The sequence below is a fragment of the Oncorhynchus gorbuscha genome, unplaced genomic scaffold (assembly GCF_021184085.1).
Source record: "Oncorhynchus gorbuscha isolate QuinsamMale2020 ecotype Even-year unplaced genomic scaffold, OgorEven_v1.0 Un_scaffold_590, whole genome shotgun sequence".
Taxonomy (NCBI): domain Eukaryota; kingdom Metazoa; phylum Chordata; class Actinopteri; order Salmoniformes; family Salmonidae; genus Oncorhynchus; species Oncorhynchus gorbuscha.
In genome coordinates this window covers 215,001-240,774 of record NW_025745426.1, presented here as the reverse complement: position 1 = coordinate 240,774, position 25,774 = coordinate 215,001, and the positions used below count along the sequence as shown (strand labels likewise).

Genomic DNA, 25,774 nt, shown 5'->3' with positions numbered 1-25,774 from the left:
CCGGTACAGGGTCAATGTGGAGACTATATACAGGGGGTACCGGTACAGAGTCAATGTGGAGACTATATACAGGGGGGTACCGGTACAGAGTCAATGTGGAGACTATATACAGGGGGTACCGATACAGGGTCAATGTGGAGACTATATACAGGGGGTACCGGTACAGAGTCAATGTGGAGACTATATACAGGGGGGTACCGGTACAGGGTCAATGTGGAGACTATATACAGGGGGTACCGGTACAGAGTCAATGTGGAGACTATATACAGGGGGTACCGGTACAGGGTCAATGTGGAGACTATATACAGGGGGGTACCGGTACAGGGTCAATGTGGAGACTATATACAGGGGGGTACCGATACAGAGTCAATGTGGAGACTATATACAGGGGGGTACCGGTACAGAGTCAATGTGGAGTCTATATACAGGGGGTACCGGTACAGGGTCAATGTGGAGACTATATACAGGGGGGTACCGGTACAGGGTCAATGTGGAGACTATATACAGGGGTACCGGTACAGGGTCAATGTGGAGACTATATACAGGGGTACCGGTACAGGGTCAATGTGGAGACTATATACAGGGGGTACCGGTACAGGGTCAATGTGGAGACTATATACAGGGGGTACCGATACAGAGTCAATGTGGAGACTATATACAGGGGGTACCGGTACAGAGTCAATGTGGAGTCTATATACAGGGGGTACCGGTACAGGGTCAATGTGGAGACTATATACAGGGGGGTACCGGTACAGGGTCAATGTGGAGACTATATACAGGGGGTACCGGTACAGGGTCAATGTGGAGACTATATACAGGGGGTACCGGTACAGAGTCAATGTGGAGACTATATACAGGGGGTACCGGTACAGGGTCAATGTGGAGACTATATACAGGGGGGTACCGGTACAGAGTCAATGTGGAGACTATATACAGGGGGTACCGATACAGGGTCAATGTGGAGACTATATACAGGGGGTACCGATACAGGGTCAATGTGGAGACTATATACAGGGGGTACCGATACAGGGTCAATGTGGAGACTATATACAGGGGGTACCGGTACAGGGTCAATGTGGAGACTATATACAGGGGGGTACCGGTACAGGGTCAATGTGGAGACTATATACAGGGGGTACCGATACAGGGTCAATGTGGAGACTATATACATGGGGGTACCGGTACAGGGTCAATGTGGAGACTATATACAGGGGGTACCGATACAGGGTCAATGTGGAGACTATATACAGGGGGTACCGATACAGGGTCAATGTGGAGACTATATACAGGGGGGTACCGATACAGGGTCAATGTGGAGACTATATACAGGGGGTACCGGTACAGGGTCAATGTGGAGACTATATACAGGGGGGTACCGGTACAGGGTCAATGTGGAGACTATATACAGGGGGTACCGATACAGGGTCAATGTGGAGACTATATACATGGGGGTACCGGTACAGGGTCAATGTGGAGACTATATACAGGGGGGTACCGATACAAGGTCAATGTGGAGACTATATACAGGGGGTACCGATACAGGGTCAATGTGGAGGCTATATACAGGGGGTACCGGTACAGGGTCAATGTGGAGACTATATACAGGGGGTACTGATACAGGGTCAATGTGGAGACTATATACAGGGGGTACCGATACAGGGTCAATGTGGAGGCTATATACAGGGGGGTACCGATACAGGGTCAATGTGGAGGCTATATACAGGGGGTACCGGTACAGAGTCAATGTGGAGACTATATACAGGGGGTACCGGTACAGGGTCAATGTGGAGACTATATACAGGGGGTACCGGTACAGGGTCAATGTGGAGACTATATACAGGGGGTACCGGTACAGAGTCAATGTGGAGACTATATACAGGGGGTACCGGTACAGGGTCAATGTGGAGACTATATACAGGGGGTACCGGTACAGAGTCAATGTGGAGACTATATACAGGGGGTACCGATACAGGGTCAATGTGGAGACTATATACAGGGGGTACCGATACAGGGTCAATGTGGAGACTATATACAGGGGGTACCGATACAGGGTCAATGTGGAGACTATATACAGGGGGTACCGGTACAGGGTCAATGTGGAGACTATATACAGGGGGTACCGGTACAGGGTCAATGTGGAGACTATATACAGGGGGTACCGATACAGGGTCAATGTGGAGACTATATACATGGGGGTACCGGTACAGGGTCAATGTGGAGACTATATACAGGGGGTACCGATACAAGGTCAATGTGGAGACTATATACAGGGGGTACCGATACAGGGTCAATGTGGAGGCTATATACAGGGGGGTACCGGTACAGGGTCAATGTGGAGACTATATACAGGGGGTACTGATACAGGGTCAATGTGGAGACTATATACAGGGGGTACCGATACAGGGTCAATGTGGAGGCTATATACAGGGGGGTACCGATACAGGGTCAATGTGGAGGCTATATACAGGGGGTACCGGTACAGGGTCAATGTGGAGACTATATACAGGGGGGTACCGATACAGGGTCAATGTGGAGACTATATACAGGGGGGTACCGATACAGGGTCAATGTGCCGGGGCACCGGTTAGTTGAGGTAGTATGTACATGTAGGTAGAGTTATTAAAGTGACTATGCATAGATGACAACAGAGAGTAGCAGTGGTGTAAAGAAGAAGGGGGGGGGGGGGTACTGCCAATATTCTGGGTAGCCATTTGACCAGATGTCTAGCCTATGTGTGTGTGTGTGTCTGTAGGTGCCGGCTGTAGTGCAGGAGAACCATGTGTTTGGCTCAGCTGAGACATCCGTTCGTTCCTGCTTCAGTGGGGTAAGTGTGTGTGTGTCTGTAGGTGCCGGCTGTAGTGCAGGAGAACCATGTGTTTGGTTCAGCTGAGACATCCGTTCCTTCCTGCTTCAGTGGGGTAAGTGTGTGTGTGTCTGTAGGTGCCAGCTGTAGTGCAGGAGAACCATGTGTTTGGCTCAGCTGAGACATCCGTTCCTTCCTGCTTCAGTGGGGTAAGTGTGTGTGTGTGTCTGTAGGTGCCGGCTGTAGTGCAGGAGAACCATGTGTTTGGCTCAGCTGAGACATCCGTTCGTTCCTGCTTCAGTGGGGTAAGTGTGTGTGTGTCTGTAGGTGCCGGCTGTAGTGCAGGAGAACCATGTGTTTGGCTCAGCTGAGACATCCGTTCGTTCCTGCTTCAGTGGGGTAAGTGTGTGTGTGTCTGTAGGTGCCGGCTGTAGTGCAGGAGAACCATGTGTTTGGCTCAGCTGAGACATCCGTTCCTTCCTGCTTCAGTGGGGTAAGTGTGTGTGTGTCTGTAGGTGCCGGCTGTAGTGCAGGAGAACCATGTGTTTGGCTCAGCTGAGACATCCGTTCGTTCCTGCTTCAGTGGGGTAAGTGTGTGTGTGTCTGTAGGTGCCGGCTGTAGTGCAGGAGAACCATGTGTTTGGCTCAGCTGAGACATCCGTTCCTTCCTGCTTCAGTGGGGTAAGTGTGTGTGTGTCTGTAGGTGCCGGCTGTAGTGCAGGAGAACCATGTGTTTGGCTCAGCTGAGACATCCGTTCGTTCCTGCTTCAGTGGGGTAAGTGTGTGTGTGTCTGTAGGTGCCGGCTGTAGTGCAGGAGAACCATGTGTTTGGCTCAGCTGAGACATCCGTTCGTTCCTGCTTCAGTGGGGTAAGTGTGTGTGTGTCTGTAGCAAATGAGTACTATCCCCTGTCCAAAAGAATGATTTATGACTTAATGTATACTGATAAGAAACTTAGGGCGGGGTTAGGGGGGTTGGTCATTGGGTTTGGAGGAGTTGGTTATGGGGTTGGGGGGGTTGGTCATACGGTTAGGGGGGAGTTGGTTATGGCCATGGGTTTAAGTCCGTCAAGATCCCTAGATCTGTAACTAAATGACTTAATAAATGACAGAAGACATTCTTTAGAGGTCACTACAGGTGTTAGTAGAAGAAGGTCAGGGTCAAGAGAACAGGGTTAGGAGAACAGGGTCAGGGTCAGGAGAACAGGGTCAGGAGAACAGGGTCAGGAGAACAGGGTCAGGAGAACAGAGTCAGGAGAACAGGGTCAGGAGAACAGAGTCAGGAGAACAGAGTCAGGAGAACAGAGTCAGGGTCAGGAGAACGGGGTCAGGAGAACAGGGTCAGGGTCAGGAGAATAGGGTCAGGGTCAGGAGAACAGAGTCAGGGTCAGGAGAACAGGGTCAGGGTCAGGAGAACAGGGTCAGGAGAACAGGGTCAGGGTCAGGAGAACAGGGTCAGGAGAACAGGGTCAGGAGAACAGGGTCAGGAGAACAGGGTCAGGGTCAGGAGAACAGAGTCAGGGTCAGGAGAACGGGGTCAGGAGAACAGGGTCAGGAGAACAGGGTCAGGAGAACAGGGTCAGGAGAACAGGGTCAGGAGAACGGGGTCAGGAGAACAGAGTCAGGAGAACAGAGTCAGGAGAACAGAGTCAGGAGAACAGAGTCAGGGTCAGGAGAACAGGGTCAGGAGAACAGAGTCAGGAGAACAGAGTCAGGAGAACAGAGTCAGGAGAACAGAATCAGGGTCAGGAGAACAGGGTCAGGAGAACAGGGTCAGGAGAACAGGGTCAGGAGAACGGGGTCAGGAGAACAGGGTCAGGAGAACAGGGTCAGGAGAACAGGGTCAGGAGAACAGGGTCAGGAGAACGGGGTCAGGAGAACAGAGTCAGGGTCAGGAGAACAGGGTCAGGGTCAGGAGAACAGAGTCAGGAGAACGGGGTCAGGAGAACAGGGTCAGGGTCAGGAGAACAGGGTCAGGAGAACGGGGTCAGGAGAACAGGGTCAGGGTCAGGAGAACAGGGTCAGGAGAACAGGGTCAGGGTCAGGAGAACAGGGTCAGGAGAACAGGGTCAGGACCAGGAGGACAGGGTCAGGAGAACAGGGTCAGGGTCAGGAGAACAGGGTCAGGGTCAGGAGAACAGGGTCAGGAGAACAGGGTCAGGAGAACAGGGTCAGGGTCAGGAGAACAGGGTCAGGAGAACAGGGTCAGGGTTAGGAGAACAGGGTCACGAGAACAGGGTCAGGAGAACAGGGTCAGGGGAACAGGGTCAGGGTCCGGAGAACAGGGTCAGGGTCAGGAGAACAGGGTCAGGAGAACAGGGTCAGGAGGACAGGGTCAGGGTCAGGAGAACAGGGTCAGGAGAACAGGGTCAGGAGAACAGAGTCAGGGTCAGGAGAACAGGGTCAGGGTTAGGAGAACAGGGTCAGGAGAACAGGGTCAGGAGAACAGGGTCAGGAGAACAGGGTCAGGGTTAGGAGAACAGGGACAGGAGAACAGGGTCAGGAGAACAGGGTCAGGAGAATAGGGTCAGGAGAACAGGAACAGGAGAACAGGGTTAGGATTAGGAGAACAGGGTTAGGGCTAGGAGAACATGGTCAGGAGAACAGGGACAGGAGAACAGGGTCAGGGTTAGGAGAACAGGGACAGAAGAACAGGGTCAGGAGAACAGGGTCAGGAGAACAGGGTCAGGGGAACAGGGTCAGGGTCCGGAGAACAGGGTCAGGGTCAGGAGAACAGGGTCAGGAGAACAGGGTCAGGAGGACAGGGTCAGGGTCAGGAGAACAGGGTCAGGAGAACAGGGTCAGGAGAACAGAGTCAGGGTCAGGAGAACAGGGTCAGGGTTAGGAGAACAGGGTCAGGAGAACAGGGTCAGGAGAACAGGGTCAGGAGAACAGGGTCAGGGTTAGGAGAACAGGGACAGGAGAACAGGGTCAGGAGAACAGGGTCAGGAGAATAGGGTCAGGAGAACAGGAACAGGAGAACAGGGTTAGGATTAGGAGAACAGGGTTAGGGCTAGGAGAACATGGTCAGGAGAACAGGGACAGGAGAACAGGGTCAGGGTTAGGAGAACAGGGACAGAAGAACAGGGTCAGGAGAACAGGGTCAGGAGAACAGAGTCAGGGTCAGGAGAACAGGGTCAGGGTTAGGAGAACAGGGTCAGGAGAACAGGGTCAGGAGAACAGGGTCAGGGTTAGGAGAACAGGGACAGGAGAACAGGGTCAGGAGAATAGGGTCAGGAGAACAGGAACAGGAGAACAGGGTTAGGATTAGGAGAACAGGGTTAGGGCTAGGAGAACATGGTCAGGAGAACAGGGACAGGAGAACAGGGTTAGGGTTAGGAGAACGGGAACAGGAGAACAGTGTCCAGAGAATAGGGTTAAGAGAACAGGGCTAGGGCTAGGATAACATGGTCAGGAGAACATGGTCAGGAGAACAGGGTTAGGGGTAGGATAACATGGTCAGGAGAACAGGGATAGGAGAACAGGTTAGGGTTAGGAGAACAGGGACAGGAGAACAGTGTCCAGAGAATAGGGTTAAGAGAACAGGGTTAGGGCTAGGAGAACATGGTCAGGAGAACAGGGTTTAGGGCTAGGATAACATGGTCAGGAGAACATGGTCAGGAGAACAGGGTTCAGAGAACAGGGTTAGTGTTCGGAGAACATGGTCAGGAGAACAGGGTTAGGGTTAGGATAACATGGTCAGGAGAACAGGGTTAGGGCTAGGATAACATGGTCAGGAGAACATGGTCAGGTGAACAGGGTTCAGAGAACAGGGTTAGGGTTAAGAGAACATGGTGAGAAGAACAGGGTTAGGGTTAGGATAACATGGTCAGGAGAACAGGGTTAAGAGAACAGGGTTAGGATTAGGAGAACAGGGACAGGAGAACAGTGTCAGAGAACAGGGTTAAGAGAACAGGGTTAGTGTTAGGAGAACAGGGTTAAGAGAACAGGGTTAGGGTTAGGAGAACAGGGACAGGAGAACATGGTTAGGGTCAGGAGAACAGGGTCAGGAGAACAGGGTCAGGAGAACAGGGTTATGAAAACAGGGTCAGGAGAACAGGGTCAGGAGAACAAGGTTAGGAAAACAGGGTCAGGAGAATAGGGTTGTGGTCAGGAGAACAGGGTTAGGAGAACAGGGTTAGGGTCAGGAGAACAGGGTCATGAGAACAGGGTTAGGGTCAGGAGAACAGGGTTAGAAAACAAAGTCAGGAGAACAGGGTTAGGAAAACAGGGTCGGGAGAATAGGGTTAGGGTCAGGAGAACAGGGTCAGGAGAACAGGGTCAGGAGAACAGGGTAGGGTCAGGAGAACAGGGTTTAGGGTCAGGAGAACAGGGTTATGGTCAGGAGAACAGGGTTAGGGTCAGTGAACAGGTTTAGGGTCAGGAGAACAGGGTTAGGAAAACAGGGTCAGGAGAATAGGGTTAGGATTAGGAGAACAGGGACAGGAGAACAGTGTCAGAGAACAGGGTTAAGAGAACAGGGTTAGTGTTAGGAGAACAGGGTTAAGAGAACAGGGTTAGGGTTAGGAGAACAGGGACAGGAGAACATGGTTAGGGTCAGGAGAACAAGGACAGAAGAACATGGTTAGGGTCAGGAGAACAGGGTCAGGAGAACAGGGTCAGGAGAACAGGGTTAGGAAAACAGGGTCAGGAGAACAGGGTCAGGAGAACAAGGTTAGGAAAACAGGGTCAGGAGAATAGGGTTGTGGTCAGGAGAACAGGGTTAGGAGAACAGGGTTAGGGTCAGGAGAACAGGGTCACAGGGTCATGAGAACAGGGTTAGGGTCAGGAGAACAGGGTTAGAAAACAAAGTCAGGAGAACAGGGTTAGGAAAACAGGGTCAGGAGAATAGGGTTAGGGTCAGGAGAACAGGGTCAGGCGAACAGGGTCAGGAGAACAGGGTAAGGGTCAGGAGAACAGGGTCAGGAGAACAGGGTTTAGGGTCAGGAGAACAGGGTTATGGTCAGGAGAACAGGGTTAGGGTCAGTGAACAGGTTTAGGGTCAGGAGAACAGGGTTAGGAAAACAGGGTCAGGAGAATAGGGATAGGGTCAGGAGAACAGGGTCAGGAGAACAGGGTCAGGAAAACAGGGTTAGGAAAACAGGGTCGGGAGAATAGGGTTAGGGTCAGGAGAACAGGGTCAGGAGTACAGGGTCAGGAGAACAGGGTTAGGGTCAGGAGAACAAGGTTAGGGTCAGGAGAACATGGTTAGGAAACAGGGTCAGGAGAACAGGGTCAGCAGAACAGGGGTAGGAAAACAGGGTCAGGAGAACAGGGTTAGGGCTAGGATAACATGGTCAGGAGAACAGGGTTAGGGCTAGGATAACATGGTCAGGAGAACATGGTCAGGAGAACAGGGTTCAGAGAACAGGGTTAGGGCTAGGATAACATGGTCAGGAGAACAGGGTTAGGGCTAGGATAACATGGTCAGGAGAACATGGTCAGGAGAACAGGGTTAGGAGAACAGGTAAGAGAACAGGGTTAAGAGAACAGGTTTAGGGTCAGGAGAACAGGGTACGGGTCAGGAGAATAGGGTAAGGGTCAGGAGAACAGGATAAGGGTCGGGAGCACAAGGTTAGGGTCAGGAGAACAGGGTCAGGAGAACAGGGTCAGGAGGACAGGGTCAGGGTCAGGAGAACAGGGTCAGGAGAACAGGGTCAGGAGAACAGAGTCAGGGTCAGGAGAACAGGGTCAGGGTTAGGAGAACAGGGTCAGGACCAGGAGGACAGGGTCAGGAGAACAGGGTCAGGGTCAGGAGAACAGGGTCAGGGTCAGGAGAACAGGGTCAGGAGAACAGGGTCAGGAGAACAGGGTCAGGAGAACAGGGTCAGGGTCAGGAGAACAGGGGGTCAGGAGAACAGGGTCAGGGTTAGGAGAACAGGGTCAGGAGAACAGGGTCAGGAGAACAGGGTAAGGGTCAGGAGAACAGGGTCAGGAGAACAGGGTTTAGGGTCAGGAGAACAGGGTTATGGTCAGGAGAACAGGGTTAGGGTCAGTGAACAGGTTTAGGGTCAGGAGAACAGGGTTAGGAAAACAGGGTCAGGAGAATAGGGATAGGGTCAGGAGAACAGGGTCAGGAGAACAGGGTCAGGAAAACAGGGTTAGGAAAACAGGGTCGGGAGAATAGGGTTAGGGTCAGGAGAACAGGGTCAGGAGTACAGGGTCAGGAGAACAGGGTTAGGGTCAGGAGAACAAGGTTAGGGTCAGGAGAACATGGTTAGGAAACAGGGTCAGGAGAACAGGGTCAGCAGAACAGGGGTAGGAAAACAGGGTCAGGAGAACAGGGTTAGGGCTAGGATAACATGGTCAGGAGAACAGGGTTAGGGCTAGGATAACATGGTCAGGAGAACATGGTCAGGAGAACAGGGTTCAGAGAACAGGGTTAGGGCTAGGATAACATGGTCAGGAGAACAGGGTTAGGGCTAGGATAACATGGTCAGGAGAACATGGTCAGGAGAACAGGGTTAGGAGAACAGGTAAGAGAACAGGGTTAAGAGAACAGGTTTAGGGTCAGGAGAACAGGGTCACGGGTCAGGAGAATAGGGTAAGGGTCAGGAGAACAGGATAAGGGTCGGGAGCACAAGGTTAGGGTCAGGAGAACAGGGTCAGGAGAACAGGGTCAGGAGGACAGGGTCAGGGTCAGGAGAACAGGGTCAGGAGAACAGGGTCAGGAGAACAGAGTCAGGGTCAGGAGAACAGGGTCAGGGTTAGGAGAACAGGGTCAGGACCAGGAGGACAGGGTCAGGAGAACAGGGTCAGGGTCAGGAGAACAGGGTCAGGGACAGGAGAACAGGGTCAGGAGAACAGGGTCAGGAGAACAGGGTCAGGAGAACAGGGTCAGGGTCAGGAGAACAGGGTCAGGAGAACAGGGTCAGGGAACAGGGTCAGGAGAACAGGGTTAGGAGAACAGGGTCAGGAGAACAGGGTCAGGAGAACAGGGTCAGGGTCAGGAGAACAGGGTCAGGGTCAGGAGAACAGGGTCAGGAGAACAGGGTCAGGAGGACAGGGTCAGGGTCAGGAGAACAGGGTCAGGAGGGTCACAGGGTCAGGAGAACAGAGTCAGGGTCAGGAGAACAGGGTCAGGGTTAGGAGAACAGGGTCAGGAGAACAGGGTCAGGAGAACAGGGTCAGGAGAACAGGGTCAGGGTTAGGAGAACAGGGACAGGAGAACAGGGTCAGGAGAATAGGGTCAGGAGAACAGGAACAGGAGAACAGGGTTAGGATTAGGAGAACAGGGTTAGGGCTAGGAGAACATGGTCAGGAGAACAGGGACAGGAGAACAGGGTCAGGGTTAGGAACAGGGACAGGAGACAGGGACAGGAGAACAGGGTCAGGAGAACAGAGTCAGGGTCAGGAGAACAGGGTCAGGGTTAGGAGAACAGGGTCAGGAGAACAGGGTCAGGGTCAGGAGAACAGGGTCAGGAGAACAGGGTCAGGAGAACAGGGTCAGGAGAACAGGGTCAGGGTCAGGAGAACAGAGTCAGGGTCAGGAGAACAGGGTCAGGAACAGGGTCAGAACAGGGGGTCAGGAGAACAGGGTCAGGAGAACAGGGTCAGGAGAACAGGGTCAGGAGAACGGGGTCAGGAGAACAGAGTCAGGAGAACAGAGTCAGGAGAACAGAGTCAGGAGAACAGAGTCAGGGTCAGGAGAACAGGGTCAGGAGAACAGAGTCAGGAGAACAGAGTCAGGAGAACAGAGTCAGGAGAACAGAATCAGGGTCAGGAGAACAGGGTCAGGAGAACAGGGTCAGGAGAACAGGGTCAGGAGAACGGGGTCAGGAGAACAGGGTCAGGGTCAGGAGAACAGGGTCAGGAGAACAGGGTCAGGAGAACAGGGTCAGGAGAACAGGGTCAGGAGAACGGGGTCAGGAGAACAGAGTCAGGGTCAGGAGAACAGGGTCAGGGTCAGGAGAACAGAGTCAGGAGAACGGGGTCAGGAGAACAGGGTCAGGGTCAGGAGAACAGGGTCAGGAGAACGGGGTCAGGAGAACAGGGTCAGGGTCAGGAGAACAGGGTCAGGAGAACAGGGTCAGGGTCAGGAGAACAGGGTCAGGAGAACAGGGTCAGGACCAGGAGGACAGGGTCAGGAGAACAGGGTCAGGGTCAGGAGAACAGGGTCAGGGTCAGGAGAACAGGGTCAGGAGAACAGGGTCAGGAGAACAGGGTCAGGAGAACAGGGTCAGGGTCAGGAGAACAGGGTCAGGAGAACAGGGTCAGGGTTAGGAGAACAGGGTCACGAGAACAGGGTCAGGAGAACAGGGTCAGGGGAACAGGGTCAGGGTCCGGAGAACAGGGTCAGGGTCAGGAGAACAGGGTCAGGAGAACAGGGTCAGGAGGACAGGGTCAGGGTCAGGAGAACAGGGTCAGGAGAACAGGGTCAGGAGAACAGAGTCAGGGTCAGGAGAACAGGGTCAGGGTTAGGAGAACAGGGTCAGGAGAACAGGGTCAGGAGAACAGGGTCAGGAGAACAGGGTCAGGGTTAGGAGAACAGGGACAGGAGAACAGGGTCAGGAGAACAGGGTCAGGAGAATAGGGTCAGGAGAACAGGAACAGGAGAACAGGGTTAGGATTAGGAGAACAGGGTTAGGGCTAGGAGAACATGGTCAGGAGAACAGGGACAGGAGAACAGGGTCAGGGTTAGGAGAACAGGGACAGAAGAACAGGGTCAGGAGAACAGGGTCAGGAGAACAGAGTCAGGGTCAGGAGAACAGGGTCAGGGTTAGGAGAACAGGGTCAGGAGAACAGGGTCAGGAGAACAGGGTCAGGGTTAGGAGAACAGGGACAGGAGAACAGGGTCAGGAGAATAGGGTCAGGAGAACAGGAACAGGAGAACAGGGTTAGGATTAGGAGAACAGGGTTAGGGCTAGGAGAACATGGTCAGGAGAACAGGGACAGGAGAACAGGGTTAGGGTTAGGAGAACGGGAACAGGAGAACAGTGTCCAGAGAATAGGGTTAAGAGAACAGGGCTAGGGCTAGGATAACATGGTCAGGAGAACATGGTCAGGAGAACAGGGTTAGGGGTAGGATAACATGGTCAGGAGAATATGGTCAGGAGAACAGGGATAGGAGAACAGGTTAGGGTTAGGAGAACAGGGACAGGAGAACAGTGTCCAGAGAATAGGGTTAAGAGAACAGGGTTAGGGCTAGGAGAACATGGTCAGGAGAACAGGGTTTAGGGCTAGGATAACATGGTCAGGAGAACATGGTCAGGAGAACAGGGTTCAGAGAACAGGGTTAGTGTTCGGAGAACATGGTCAGGAGAACAGGGTTAGGGTTAGGATAACATGGTCAGGAGAACAGGGTTAGGGCTAGGATAACATGGTCAGGAGAACATGGTCAGGTGAACAGGGTTCAGAGAACAGGGTTAGGGTTAAGAGAACATGGTGAGAAGAACAGGGTTAGGGTTAGGATAACATGGTCAGGAGAACAGGGTTAAGAGAACAGGGTTAGGATTAGGAGAACAGGGACAGGAGAACAGTGTCCAGAGAACAGGGTTAAGAGAACAGGGTTAGTGTTAGGAGAACAGGGTTAAGAGAACAGAGTTAGGGTTAGGAGAACAGGGACAGGAGAACATGGTTAGGGTCAGGAGAACAGGGTCAGGAGAACAGGGTCAGGAGAACAGGGTTATGAAAACAGGGTCAGGAGAACAGGGTCAGGAGAACAAGGTTAGGAAAACAGGGTCAGGAGAATAGGGTTGTGGTCAGGAGAACAGGGTTAGGAGAACAGGGTTAGGGTCAGGAGAACAGGGTCATGAGAACAGGGTTAGGGTCAGGAGAACAGGGTTAGAAAACAAAGTCAGGAGAACAGGGTTAGGAAAACAGGGTCGGGAGAATAGGGTTAGGGTCAGGAGAACAGGGTCAGGAGAACAGGGTCAGGAGAACAGGGTAAGGGTCAGGAGAACAGGGTTTAGGGTCAGGAGAACAGGGTTATGGTCAGGAGAACAGGGTTAGGGTCAGTGAACAGGTTTAGGGTCAGGAGAACAGGGTTAGGAAAACAGGGTCAGGAGAATAGGGTTAGGATTAGGAGAACAGGGACAGGAGAACAGTGTCCAGAGAACAGGGTTAAGAGAACAGGGTTAGTGTTAGGAGAACAGGGTTAAGAGAACAGGGTTAGGGTTAGGAGAACAGGGACAGGAGAACATGGTTAGGGTCAGGAGAACAAGGACAGAAGAACATGGTTAGGGTCAGGAGAACAGGGTCAGGAGAACAGGGTCAGGAGAACAGGGTTAGGAAAACAGGGTCAGGAGAACAGGGTCAGGAGAACAAGGTTAGGAAAACAGGGTCAGGAGAATAGGGTTGTGGTCAGGAGAACAGGGTTAGGAGAACAGGGTTAGGGTCAGGAGAACAGGGTCATGAGAACAGGGTTAGGGTCAGGAGAACAGGGTTAGAAAACAAAGTCAGGAGAACAGGGTTAGGAAAACAGGGTCAGGAGAATAGGGTTAGGGTCAGGAGAACAGGGTCAGGCGAACAGGGTCAGGAGAACAGGGTAAGGGTCAGGAGAACAGGGTCAGGAGAACAGGGTTTAGGGTCAGGAGAACAGGGTTATGGTCAGGAGAACAGGGTTAGGGTCAGTGAACAGGTTTAGGGTCAGGAGAACAGGGTTAGGAAAACAGGGTCAGGAGAATAGGGATAGGGTCAGGAGAACAGGGTCAGGAGAACAGGGTCAGGAAAACAGGGTTAGGAAAACAGGGTCGGGAGAATAGGGTTAGGGTCAGGAGAACAGGGTCAGGAGTACAGGGTCAGGAGAACAGGGTTAGGGTCAGGAGAACAAGGTTAGGGTCAGGAGAACATGGTTAGGAAACAGGGTCAGGAGAACAGGGTCAGCAGAACAGGGGTAGGAAAACAGGGTCAGGAGAACAGGGTTAGGGCTAGGATAACATGGTCAGGAGAACAGGGTTAGGGCTAGGATAACATGGTCAGGAGAACATGGTCAGGAGAACAGGGTTCAGAGAACAGGGTTAGGGCTAGGATAACATGGTCAGGAGAACAGGGTTAGGGCTAGGATAACATGGTCAGGAGAACATGGTCAGGAGAACAGGGTTAGGAGAACAGGTAAGAGAACAGGGTTAAGAGAACAGGTTTAGGGTCAGGAGAACAGGGTACGGGTCAGGAGAATAGGGTAAGGGTCAGGAGAACAGGATAAGGGTCGGGAGCACAAGGTTAGGGTCAGGAGAACAGGGTCAGGAGAACAGGGTCAGGAGGACAGGGTCAGGGTCAGGAGAACAGGGTCAGGAGAACAGGGTCAGGAGAACAGAGTCAGGGTCAGGAGAACAGGGTCAGGGTTAGGAGAACAGGGTCAGGACCAGGAGGACAGGGTCAGGAGAACAGGGTCAGGGTCAGGAGAACAGGGTCAGGGTCAGGAGAACAGGGTCAGGAGAACAGGGTCAGGAGAACAGGGTCAGGAGAACAGGGTCAGGGTCAGGAGAACAGGGTCAGGAGAACAGGGTCAGGGTTAGGAGAACAGGGTCAGGAGAACAGGGTCAGGAGAACAGGGTAAGGGTCAGGAGAACAGGGTCAGGAGAACAGGGTTTAGGGTCAGGAGAACAGGGTTATGGTCAGGAGAACAGGGTTAGGGTCAGTGAACAGGTTTAGGGTCAGGAGAACAGGGTTAGGAAAACAGGGTCAGGAGAATAGGGATAGGGTCAGGAGAACAGGGTCAGGAGAACAGGGTCAGGAAAACAGGGTTAGGAAAACAGGGTCGGGAGAATAGGGTTAGGGTCAGGAGAACAGGGTCAGGAGTACAGGGTCAGGAGAACAGGGTTAGGGTCAGGAGAACAAGGTTAGGGTCAGGAGAACATGGTTAGGAAACAGGGTCAGGAGAACAGGGTCAGCAGAACAGGGGTAGGAAAACAGGGTCAGGAGAACAGGGTTAGGGCTAGGATAACATGGTCAGGAGAACAGGGTTAGGGCTAGGATAACATGGTCAGGAGAACATGGTCAGGAGAACAGGGTTCAGAGAACAGGGTTAGGGCTAGGATAACATGGTCAGGAGAACAGGGTTAGGGCTAGGATAACATGGTCAGGAGAACATGGTCAGGAGAACAGGGTTAGGAGAACAGGTAAGAGAACAGGGTTAAGAGAACAGGTTTAGGGTCAGGAGAACAGGGTACGGGTCAGGAGAATAGGGTAAGGGTCAGGAGAACAGGATAAGGGTCGGGAGCACAAGGTTAGGGTCAGGAGAACAGGGTCAGGAGAACAGGGTCAGGAGGACAGGGTCAGGGTCAGGAGAACAGGGTCAGGAGAACAGGGTCAGGAGAACAGAGTCAGGGTCAGGAGAACAGGGTCAGGGTTAGGAGAACAGGGTCAGGACCAGGAGGACAGGGTCAGGAGAACAGGGTCAGGGTCAGGAGAACAGGGTCAGGGACAGGAGAACAGGGTCAGGAGAACAGGGTCAGGAGAACAGGGTCAGGAGAACAGGGTCAGGGTCAGGAGAACAGGGTCAGGAGAACAGGGTCAGGGTTAGGAGAACAGGGTCAGGAGAACAGGGTCAGGAGAACAGGGTCAGGAGAACAGGGTCAGGGTCAGGAGAACAGGGTCAGGGTCAGGAGAACAGGGTCAGGAGAACAGGGTCAGGAGGACAGGGTCAGGGTCAGGAGAACAGGGTCAGGAGAACAGGGTCAGGAGAACAGAGTCAGGGTCAGGAGAACAGGGTCAGGGTTAGGAGAACAGGGTCAGGAGAACAGGGTCAGGAGAACAGGGTCAGGGTTAGGAGAACAGGGACAGGAGAACAGGGTCAGGAGAATAGGGTCAGGAGAACAGGAACAGGAGAACAGGGTTAGGATTAGGAGAACAGGGTTAGGGCTAGGAGAACATGGTCAGGAGAACAGGGACAGGAGAACAGGGTCAGGGTTAGGAGAACAGGGACAGGAGAACAGGGTCAGGAGAACAGGGTCAGGAGAACAGAGTCAGGGTCAGGAGAACAGGGTCAGGGTTAGGAGAACAGGGTCAGGAGAACAGGGTCAGGAGAACAGGGTCAGGAGAACAGGGTCAGGGTTAGGAGAACAGGGACAGGAGAACAGGGTCAGGAGAATAGGGTCAGGAGAACAGGAACAGGAGAACAGGGTTAGGATTAGGAGAACAGGGTTAGGGCTAGGAGAACATGGTCAGGAGAACAGGGTTAGGGTTAGGAGAACGGGAACAGGAGAACAGTGTCCAGAGAATAGGGTTAAGAGAACAGGGCTAGGGCTAGGATAACATGGTCAGGAGAACATGGTCAGGAGAACAGGGTTAGGGGTAGGATAACATGGTCAGGAGAATATGGTCAGGAGAACAGGGATAGGAGAACAGGTTAGGGTTAGGAGAACAGGGACAGGAGAACAGTGTCCAGAGAATAGGGTTAAGAGAACAGGGTTAGGGCTAGGAGAACATGGTCAGGAGAACAGGGTTTAGGGCTAGGATAACATGGTCAGGAGAACAGGGTTCAGAGAACAGGGTTAGTGTTCGGAAAACATGGTCAGGAGAACAGGGTTAGGGTTAGGATAACATGGTCAGGAGAACAGGGTTAGGGCTAGGATAACATGGTCAGGAGAACATGGTCAGGTGAACAGGGTTCAGAGAACAGGGTTAGGGTTAAGAGAACATGGTGAGAAGAACAGGGTTAGGGTTAGGATAACATGGTCAGGAGAACAGGGTTAAGAGAACAGGGTTAGGATTAGGAGAACAGGGACAGGAGAACAGTGTCCAGAGAACAGGGTTAAGAGAACAGGGTTAGTGTTAGGAGAACAGGGTTAAGAGAACAGGGTTAGGGTTAGGAGAACAGGGACAGGAGAACATGGTTAGGGTCAGGAGAACAGGGTCAGGAGAACAGGGTCAGGAGAACAGGGTTATGAAAACAGGGTCAGGAGAACAGGGTCAGGAGAACAAGGTTAGGAAAACAGGGTCAGGAGAATAGGGTTGTGGTCAGGAGAACAGGGTTAGGAGAACAGGGTTAGGGTCAGGAGAACAGGGTCATGAGAACAGGGTTAGGGTCAGTAGAACAGGGTTAGAAAACAAAGTCAGGAGAACAGGGTTAGGAAAACAGGGTCGGGAGAATAGGGTTAGGGTCAGGAGAACAGGGTCAGGAGAACAGGGTCGGGAGAACAGGGTAAGGGTCAGGAGAACAGGGTTTAGGGTCAGGAGAACAGGGTTATGGTCAGGAGAACAGGGTTAGGGTCAGTGAACAGGTTTAGGGTCAGGAGAACAGGGTTAGGAAAACAGGGTCAGGAGAATAGGGTTAGGATTAGGAGAACAGGGACAGGAGAACAGTGTCCAGAGAACAGGGTTAAGAGAACAGGGTTAGTGTTAGGAGAACAGGGTTAAGAGAACAGGGTTAGGGTTAGGAGAACAGGGACAGGAGAACATGGTTAGGGTCAGGAGAACAAGGACAGAAGAACATGGTTAGGGTCAGGAGAACAGGGTCAGGAGAACAGGGTCAGGAGAACAGGGTTAGGGCTAGGATAACATGGTCAGGAGAACAGGGTTAGGGCTAGGATAACATGGTCAGGAGAACATGGTCAGGAGAACAGGGTTCAGAGAACAGGGTTAGGGCTAGGATAACATGGTCAGGAGAACAGGGTTAGGGCTAGGATAACATGGTCAGGAGAACATGGTCAGGAGAACAGGGTTAGGAGAACAGGTAAGAGAACAGGGTTAAGAGAACAGGTTTAGGGTCAGGAGAACAGGGTACGGGTCAGGAGAATAGGGTAAGGGTCAGGAGAACAGGATAAGGGTCGGGAGCACAAGGTTAGGGTCAGGAGAACAGGGTCAGGAGAACAGGGTCAGGAGGACAGGGTCAGGGTCAGGAGAACAGGGTCAGGAGAACAGGGTCAGGAGAACAGAGTCAGGGTCAGGAGAACAGGGTCAGGGTTAGGAGAACAGGGTCAGGACCAGGAGGACAGGGTCAGGAGAACAGGGTCAGGGTCAGGAGAACAGGGTCAGGGTCAGGAGAACAGGGTCAGGAGAACAGGGTCAGGAGAACAGGGTCAGGAGAACAGGGTCAGGGTCAGGAGAACAGGGTCAGGAGAACAGGGTCAGGGTTAGGGAGAACAGGGTCAGGAGAACAGGGTAAGGGTCAGGAGAACAGGGTCAGGAGAACAGGGTTTAGGGTCAGGAGAACAGGGTTATGGTCAGGAGAACAGGGTTAGGGTCAGTGAACAGGTTTAGGGTCAGGAGAACAGGGTTAGGAAAACAGGGTCAGGAGAATAGGGATAGGGTCAGGAGAACAGGGTCAGGAGAACAGGGTCAGGAAAACAGGGTTAGGAAAACAGGGTCGGGAGAATAGGGTTAGGGTCAGGAGAACAGGGTCAGGAGTACAGGGTCAGGAGAACAGGGTTAGGGCTAGGATAACATGGTCAGGAGAACAGGGTTAGGGCTAGGATAACATGGTCAGGAGAACATGGTCAGGAGAACAGGGTTCAGAGAACAGGGTTAGGGCTAGGATAACATGGTCAGGAGAACAGGGTTAGGGCTAGGATAACATGGTCAGGAGAACATGGTCAGGAGAACAGGGTTAGGAGAACAGGTAAGAGAACAGGGTTAAGAGAACAGGTTTAGGGTCAGGAGAACAGGGTACGGGTCAGGAGAATAGGGTAAGGGTCAGGAGAACAGGATAAGGGTCGGGAGCACAAGGTTAGGGTCAGGAGAACAGGGTCAGGAGAACAGGGTCAGGAGGACAGGGTCAGGGTCAGGAGAACAGGGTCAGGAGAACAGGGTCAGGAGAACAGAGTCAGGGTCAGGAGAACAGGGTCAGGGTTAGGAGAACAGGGTCAGGACCAGGAGGACAGGGTCAGGAGAACAGGGTCAGGGTCAGGAGAACAGGGTCAGGGACAGGAGAACAGGGTCAGGAGAACAGGGTCAGGAGAACAGGGTCAGGAGAACAGGGTCAGGGTCAGGAGAACAGGGTCAGGAGAACAGGGTCAGGGTTAGGAGAACAGGGTCAGGAGAACAGGGTCAGGAGAACAGGGTCAGGAGAACAGGGTCAGGGTCAGGAGAACAGGGTCAGGGTCAGGAGAACAGGGTCAGGAGAACAGGGTCAGGAGGACAGGGTCAGGGTCAGGAGAACAGGGTCAGGAGAACAGGGTCAGGAGAACAGAGTCAGGGTCAGGAGAACAGGGTCAGGGTTAGGAGAACAGGGTCAGGAGAACAGGGTCAGGAGAACAGGGTCAGGGTTAGGAGAACAGGGACAGGAGAACAGGGTCAGGAGAATAGGGTCAGGAGAACAGGAACAGGAGAACAGGGTTAGGATTAGGAGAACAGGGTTAGGGCTAGGAGAACATGGTCAGGAGAACAGGGACAGGAGAACAGGGTCAGGGTTAGGAGAACAGGGACAGGAGAACAGGGTCAGGAGAACAGGGTCAGGAGAACAGAGTCAGGGTCAGGAGAACAGGGTCAGGGTTAGGAGAACAGGGTCAGGAGAACAGGGTCAGGAGAACAGGGTCAGGAGAACAGGGTCAGGGTTAGGAGAACAGGGACAGGAGAACAGGGTCAGGAGAATAGGGTCAGGAGAACAGGAACAGGAGAACAGGGTTAGGATTAGGAGAACAGGGTTAGGGCTAGGAGAACATGGTCAGGAGAACAGGGTTAGGGTTAGGAGAACGGGAACAGGAGAACAGTGTCCAGAGAATAGGGTTAAGAGAACAGGGCTAGGGCTAGGATAACATGGTCAGGAGAACATGGTCAGGAGAACAGGGTTAGGGGTAGGATAACATGGTCAGGAGAATATGGTCAGGAGAACAGGGATAGGAGAACAGGTTAGGGTTAGGAGAACAGGGACAGGAGAACAGTGTCCAGAGAATAGGGTTAAGAGAACAGGGTTAGGGCTAGGAGAACATGGTCAGGAGAACAGGGTTTAGGGCTAGGATAACATGGTCAGGAGAACAGGGTTCAGAGAACAGGGTTAGTGTTCGGAAAACATGGTCAGGAGAACAGGGTTAGGGTTAGGATAACATGGTCAGGAGAACAGGGTTAGGGCTAGGATAACATGGTCAGGAGAACATGGTCAGGTGAACAGGGTTCAGAGAACAGGGTTAGGGTTAAGAGAACATGGTGAGAAGAACAGGGTTAGGGTTAGGATAACATGGTCAGGAGAACAGGGTTAAGAGAACAGGGTTAGGATTAGGAGAACAGGGACAGGAGAACAGTGTCCAGAGAACAGGGTTAAGAGAACAGGGTTAGTGTTAGGAGAACAGGGTTAAGAGAACAGGGTTAGGGTTAGGAGAACAGGGACAGGAGAACATGGTTAGGGTCAGGAGAACAGGGTCAGGAGAACAGGGTCAGGAGAACAGGGTTATGAAAACAGGGTCAGGAGAACAGGGTCAGGAGAACAAGGTTAGGAAAACAGGGTCAGGAGAATAGGGTTGTGGTCAGGAGAACAGGGTTAGGAGAACAGGGTTAGGGTCAGGAGAACAGGGTCATGAGAACAGGGTTAGGGTCAGTAGAACAGGGTTAGAAAACAAAGTCAGGAGAACAGGGTTAGGAAAACAGGGTCGGGAGAATAGGGTTAGGGTCAGGAGAACAGGGTCAGGAGAACAGGGTCGGGAGAACAGGGTAAGGGTCAGGAGAACAGGGTTTAGGGTCAGGAGAACAGGGTTATGGTCAGGAGAACAGGGTTAGGGTCAGTGAACAGGTTTAGGGTCAGGAGAACAGGGTTAGGAAAACAGGGTCAGGAGAATAGGGTTAGGATTAGGAGAACAGGGACAGGAGAACAGTGTCCAGAGAACAGGGTTAAGAGAACAGGGTTAGTGTTAGGAGAACAGGGTTAAGAGAACAGGGTTAGGGTTAGGAGAACAGGGACAGGAGAACATGGTTAGGGTCAGGAGAACAAGGACAGAAGAACATGGTTAGGGTCAGGAGAACAGGGTCAGGAGAACAGGGTCAGGAGAACAGGGTTAGGAAAACAGGGTCAGGAGAACAGGGTCAGGAGAACAAGGTTAGGAAAACAGGGTCAGGAGAATAGGGTTGTGGTCAGGAGAACAGGGTTAGGAGAACAGGGTTAGGGTCAGGAGAACAGGGTCATGAGAACAGGGTTAGGGTCAGGAGAACAGGGTTAGAAAACAAAGTCAGGAGAACAGGGTTAGGAAAACAGGGTCAGGAGAATAGGGTTAGGGTCAGGAGAACAGGGTCAGGCGAACAGGGTCAGGAGAACAGGGTAAGGGTCAGGAGAACAGGGTCAGGAGAACAGGGTTTAGGGTCAGGAGAACAGGGTTATGGTCAGGAGAACAGGGTTAGGGTCAGTGAACAGGTTTAGGGTCAGGAGAACAGGGTTAGGAAAACAGGGTCAGGAGAATAGGGATAGGGTCAGGAGAACAGGGTCAGGAGAACAGGGTCAGGAAAACAGGGTTAGGAAAACAGGGTCGGGAGAATAGGGTTAGGGTCAGGAGAACAGGGTCAGGAGTACAGGGTCAGGAGAACAGGGTTAGGGTCAGGAGAACAAGGTTAGGGTCAGGAGAACATGGTTAGGAAACAGGGTCAGGAGAACAGGGTCAGCAGAACAGGGGTAGGAAAACAGGGTCAGGAGAACAGGGTTAGGGCTAGGATAACATGGTCAGGAGAACAGGGTTAGGGCTAGGATAACATGGTCAGGAGAACATGGTCAGGAGAACAGGGTTCAGAGAACAGGGTTAGGGTTAGGAGAACATGGTCAGGAGAACAGGGTTAGGAGAACAGGTAAGAGAACAGGGTTAAGAGAACAGGTTTAGGGTCAGGAGAACAGGGTAAGGGTCAGGAGAATAGGGTAAGGGTCAGGAGAATAGGGTTAGGGTCAGGAGAATAGGGTTAGGGTCAGGTGAATAGGTTTAGGAAACAGGGTCAGGTGAACAGGGTAAGGGTCAGGAGAACAGGATAAGGGTCGGGAGCACAAGGTTAGGGTCAGGAGAACATGGTTAGGAAACAGGGTCAGGAGAACAGGTTTAGGGTCAGGAAAACAGGGTAAGGGTCACGAGAACAAGGTTAGGGTCAGAAAAACAGGGTTAGGGTCAGGAGAATAGGGTTAGGGTCAGGTGAATAGGTTTAGGAAACAGGGTCAGGTGAACAGGGTTAGGGTCAGGAGAACAGGGTTAGGGTCAGGAGAATAGGGTTAGGGTCAGGAGAACATGGTCAGGAGAACAGGGTTAGGGCTAGGATAACATGGTCAGGAGAACAGGATTAGGGCTAGGATAACATGGTCAGGAGAACAGGGTTATGGCTAGGATAACATGGTCAGGAGAACAGGGTTAGGGTTAGGATAACATGGTCAGGAGAACAGGGTTCAGAGAACAGGGTAAGGGTCAGGAGAACAGGGTTAGGGTCAGGAGAATAGGGTTAGGGGTCAGGAGAACATGGTCAGGAGAACAGGGTTAGGGCTAGGATAACATGGTCAGGAGAACAGGGTTCAGCGAACAGGGTTAGGGCTAGGATAACATGGTCAGGAGAACATGGTCAGGAGAACAGGGTTCAGAGAACAGGGTTAGGGCTAGGATAACATGGTCAGGAGAACAGGGTTAGGGCTAGGATAACATGGTCAGGAGAACATGGTCAGGAGAACAGGGTTCAGAGAACAGGGTTAGGGTTAGGAGAACATGGTCAGGAGAACAGGGTTAGGAGAACAGGTAAGAGAACAGGGTTAAGAGAACAGGGTTAGGGTTAGGAGAACATGGTCAGGAGAACAGGGTAAGGGTTAGGAGAACAGGGACAGGAGAACAGTGTCCAGAGAACAGGGTTAGGGTTAGGAGAACATGGGTAGGAAAACAGGGTCAGGAGAACAGTGTTAGGGTCAGGAGAACAGGGTCAGGAGAACAGGTGTAGGAAAACAGGGTCAGGAGAACAGGGTTAGGTTCAGGAGAACAGGGTTAGGGTCAGGAAAACAGGGTTAGGGTCAGGAGATTTGGGTTAGGGTCAGGAGAATAGGGTTAGGAAACAGGGTCAGGAGAAAAGGGTTAGGGGCAGGAGAACAGGATTAGGAAAACAAGGTCGGGAGAATAGGGTTAAGGTCAGGAGAACAGGGTCAGGAGAACAGGGTTAGGGTCAGGAGAACAGGGTTAGGAAAACAGGGTCGGGAGAATAGGGTAAGGGTCAGGAGAACAGGGTCAGCAGAACAGGGGTAGGAAAACAGGGTCAGGAGAACAGGGTAAGGGTCAGGAGAACAGGATAAGGGTCGGGAGCACAAGGTTAGGGTCAGGAGAACATGGTTAGGAAACAGGGTCAGGAGAACAGGTTTAGGGTCAGGAAAACAGGGTAAGGGTCACGAGAACAAGGTTAGGGTCAGAAAAACAGGGTTAGGGTCAGGAGAATAGGGTTAGGGTCAGGAGAACAGGGTCAGGAGAACAGGGTTAGGAAAACAGGGTCAGGAGAATAGGGTTGGGGTCAGTAGAACAGTGTTAGGAGAACAGGGTTAGGAGAACAGGGTTAGGGTCAGGAGAACAGGGTCAGGAGAACAGGGTTAGGGTCAGGAGAACAGGGTCAGGAGAACAAGGATAGGAAAACACGGTCAGGAGAATAGGGTTGGGGTCAGGAGAACAGGGTTAGAAAACAAAGTCAGGAGAACAGGGTTAGGAAAACAGGGTCGGGGGAATAGGGTTAGGGTCAGGAGAACAGGGTCAGGAGAACAGGTGTAGGAAAACAGGGTCAGGAGAACAGGGTAAGGGTCAGGAGAACAAGGTTAGGGTCAGAAAAACAGGGTTAGGGTCAGGAGAATAGGGTTAGGGTCAGGAGAATAGGTTTAGGAAACAGGGTCAGGAGAACAGGGTTAGGGTCAGGAGAACAGGGTTAGGGTCAGGAGAACAGGGTCAGGAGAACAGGGTTAGTGCTTGGATAACATGGTCAGGAGAACAGGGTTAGTGCTAGGATAACATGGTCAGGAGAACAGGGTTAGGGCTTGGATAACATGGTCAGGAGAACAGGTTAGGGCTAGGATAACATGGTCAGGAGAACAGGGTTATGGTTAGGATAACATGGTCAGGAGAACAGGGTTCAGAGAACAGGGTAAGGGTTAGGATAACATGGTCAGGAGAACAGGGTTCAGAGAACAGGGTTAGGGTTAGGATAACATGGTCAGGAGAACAGGGTTAGGGTTAGGATAACATGGTCAGGAGAACAGGGTTCAGAGAACAGGGTAAGGGTTAGGATAACATGGTCAGGAGAACAGGGTTCAGAGAACAGGGTTAGGGTTAGGATAACATGGTCAGGAGAACAGGGTTCAGAGAACAGGGTTAGGGTTAGGATAACATGGTCAGGAGAACAGGGTTCAGAGAACAGGGTTAGGGTTAGGATAACATGGTCAGGAGAACAGGGTTCAGAGAACAGGGTTAGGGCTAGGATAACATGGTCAGGAGAACAGGGTTCAGGAGAACAGGGTTAGGGCTAGGATAACATGGTCAGGAGAACATGGTCAGGAGAACAGGGTTCAGAGAACAGGGTTAGGGTTAGGATAACATGGTCAGGAGAACAGGGTTAGGATAACATGGTCAGGAGAACAGGGTTAGGGTTAGGATAACATGGTCAGGAGAACAGGGTTAAGAGAACAGGGTTAGGGTTAGGAGAACATGGTCAGGAGAACAGGGTTCAGAGAACAGGGTTAGGGTTAGGAGAACATGTTCAGGAGAACAGGGTTAAGAGAACATGGTTAGGGTCAGGAGAACAGGGACAGAAGAACATGGTTAGGGTCAGGAGAACAGGGACAGGAGAACAGGGTTAGGGTCAGGAGAATAGGGTTAGGGTCAGGAGAACATGGTCAGGAGAACAGGGTTAGGGCTAGGATAACATGGTTAGGAGAACATGGTCAGGAGAACAGGGTTCAGAGAACAGGGTTAGGGCTAGGATAACATGGTCAGGAGAACATGGTCTGGAGAACAGGGTTCAGAGAACAGGGTTAGGGCTAGGATAACATGGTCAGGAGAACATGGTCAGGAGAACAGGGTTCAGAGAACAGGGTTAGGGTTCGGAGAACATGGTCAGGAGAACAGGGTTAGGGTTAGGAGAACATGGTCAGGAGAACTGGGTTCAGAGAACAGGGTAAGGGTTAGGAGAACAGGGTTGGGGTCAGGAGATTTGGGTTAGGGTCAGGAGAATAGGGTTAGGGTCAGGAGAACAGGGTTAGGAAACAGGGTCAGGAGAACAGGGTTAGGGTCAGGAGAACAGGGTTAGGGTCAGGAGAACAGGGTTAGGAAAACAGGGTCGGGAGAATAGGGTTAGGGTCAGGAGAACAGGGGTAGGAAAACAGGGTTAGGATAACAGGGTCAGGAGAACAGGGTTAGGGTCAGGAGAACAGGTTTAGGGTCAGGAGAACAAGGTTAGGGTCAGGAGGACATGGTTAGGAAACAGGGTCAGGAAACAGGTTTAGGGTCAGGAGAACAGGGTAAGGGTAAGGAGAACAAGGTTACGGTCAGGAGAACATGGTTAGGAAACAGGGTCAGGAGAACATGGTTAGGGTCAGGAGAATAGGGTTAGGGTCAGGAGAATAGGGTTAGGAAACAGGGTCAGGAGAACATGGTTAGGGTCAAGAGAATAGGGTTAGGGTCAGGAGAATAGGGTTAGGAAACAGGGTCAGGAGAACATGGTTAGGGTCAAGAGAATAGGGTTAGGGTCAGGAGAATAGGGTTAGGAAACAGGGTCAGGAGAACAAGGTTAGGGTCAGGAGAACAAGGTTAGGGTCAGGAGAACAGGGTTAGGGTCAGGTTAACAGGGTCGGGAGAATAGAGTTAGGGTCAGGAGAACAGGGTTAGGGTCAGGTTAACAGGGTCGGGAGAATAGGGTTAGGGTCAGGAGAACAGGGTCAGGAGAACAGGGGTAGGAAAACAGGGTCAGGAGAACAGGGTAAGGGTCAGGAGAGAACAGGGTTAGGGTCAGAAGAATAGGGTTAGGGTCAGGAGAACAGGGTTAGGGTCAGGAGAACAGGGTTAGAGTCAGGAGAACAGGGTTAGGGTCAGGAGAACAGGGTTAGGGTCAGGAGAATAGGGTTAGGAAACAGGGTCAGGAGAACAGGGTTAGTGTCAGGAGAACAGGGTTAGGGTCAGGAGAACAG

The 25,774-nt window shown here is 52.2% G+C and overlaps 1 pseudogene; it reads left to right on the top strand.

The window, feature by feature from the left end:
- Positions 1–25,774, top strand: part of LOC124018919 — a 34,900-nt pseudogene that overhangs the window by 3,440 nt on the left and 5,686 nt on the right.